At 36.2% G+C, this 1,639-nt stretch overlaps 1 protein-coding gene across 1 annotated transcript in view; it reads right to left on the reverse strand.

Annotated features, from left to right (window-relative positions):
- The window catches only part of LOC106867323 (transcriptional enhancer factor TEF-1-like), a 120,574-nt gene that overhangs the window by 18,943 nt on the left and 99,992 nt on the right, over positions 1-1,639 (reverse strand). The window lies entirely within an intron of this gene.

The following is a 1,639-nucleotide window of genomic DNA, read 5'->3' on the forward strand; positions in this document are numbered from 1 at the left end:
ATATATATATATATATATATATATATATATATATATAAGACGAGAGAATTTCTAGGAAATGGATATAGATTTTTGTTATAAAACTCACTATCATAATTTAACGTCCACCTTCCATGCTGGCAAGGGTGGGACGACTATATATATATATGAAATATGCATTACAGAAATAATAAATTTGAGGGTGAAACAAAATGATTTATTGGAGAAGTAAAGAAGAGTGTTATGTTGTTAAACATGTGTTAAAAACACTAAAAGATTATTCTGGAATAAGAGCTGAATGTATGAATGTAAAAGTTGCTGAAGCAGAATTGTTAAATGGAGATGTTAAAACCTTGATACACGAGCTACGAAGAGCTGATATCTTTACTACAGATATTGCAGTATCATATACTTAGATTGTATATGTGTGTATATATACATACTTCAGTCTATATGTATGGAAGTTAGGATCACAGGTAATATGGTAGAATGCCAGAAAGAACTGGAGAGATGTTTAGTTTGGTGGATTCTCATTCCCATTGAGTAGAGTGTGGTTAACTGTAAGGCGCCAAACAGGCAGAATTGTAAACACATTGGACAAAATGCTTGGTGCCATTTCTTCTGGCTCCCTGTTTTGAATTCAAATCTTGCTAAGGTCAACTTGGCCTTTCATCTCTTCCCCTCAATATTACTGGCCTTGTACCCTGCAACCACTAGCGTAGCTGGGGAGCACTTTTGGGTCTGCTGTAGGCAATATGTGTTTTTTGTGGGGTGCAAGGGGGCACACACTCTAACTACGCCAGTGCCTGCAACAGACTGGCATCCAATTCAGGAGGAATGTTGGATCTGTCACATATATGCCACGGGAACCAGGTGACTTTAAGAGTCCTAGGGTTAAATTAAAAAAACAAAATAAGGGCTAACTGCACTTCGTTAGTATAGCAGAGTCATTAATTGTAGTAACAAGACTCAAATCTAACAAAGATATACAATTGGTAACTGGTGATGGATTACTTTAAGTGAAACCATGCAGATATTGGAGGAGATTTGACTGAAGTTACCACTTGGGATATCGTGTGACTGGCAATTCAGAAGTACCAGGCATTAATAACAACAAATCCAGTTCAAGAAACATAGGAACAAATATTGTGGCTTTAAAAAAAACAGAGTGGGGGGGGGGGTGCTGATAGCAGAAGTAAATTGAAGCTTTAGAAAAAAAAAGAAAGAAAAGAAAAACCTCAAATAATATTTTTTAATAAAATTCAGAAAAGATTTACTAAAATAAAAGTGTGGAGAATAAAATGGAGAGAAGCTCTTTCAATCCCTACCAAAAATCAAAATGGAAAGTGGATGGTGATGCAAAGCTTCTAATCATCATTGTCTGCATTATTTTGATGTCTTCTTTTCCATGGGCCAAATGAAATTCATTGAGGCAGATTTGTTTATGGTTGGGTGCTCCACCTGTCATTAACTTTCACCTGTTTCTAAGTAAGGTAAGGCTTCCCCATGGCCAGACATGTTCTCACAGAACATTACAAGTGAATGACATTGCTTCTAGGACAGCAACACTCATTTACAACTATTGTGATGTTGAGACAAAAACAAACACACTCACACACACACACAAGTACTTAACAAGACACATAACAATAACACGTGC

This window comes from Octopus bimaculoides, chromosome 3 (genome assembly GCF_001194135.2).
Source record: "Octopus bimaculoides isolate UCB-OBI-ISO-001 chromosome 3, ASM119413v2, whole genome shotgun sequence".
Taxonomy (NCBI): domain Eukaryota; kingdom Metazoa; phylum Mollusca; class Cephalopoda; order Octopoda; family Octopodidae; genus Octopus; species Octopus bimaculoides.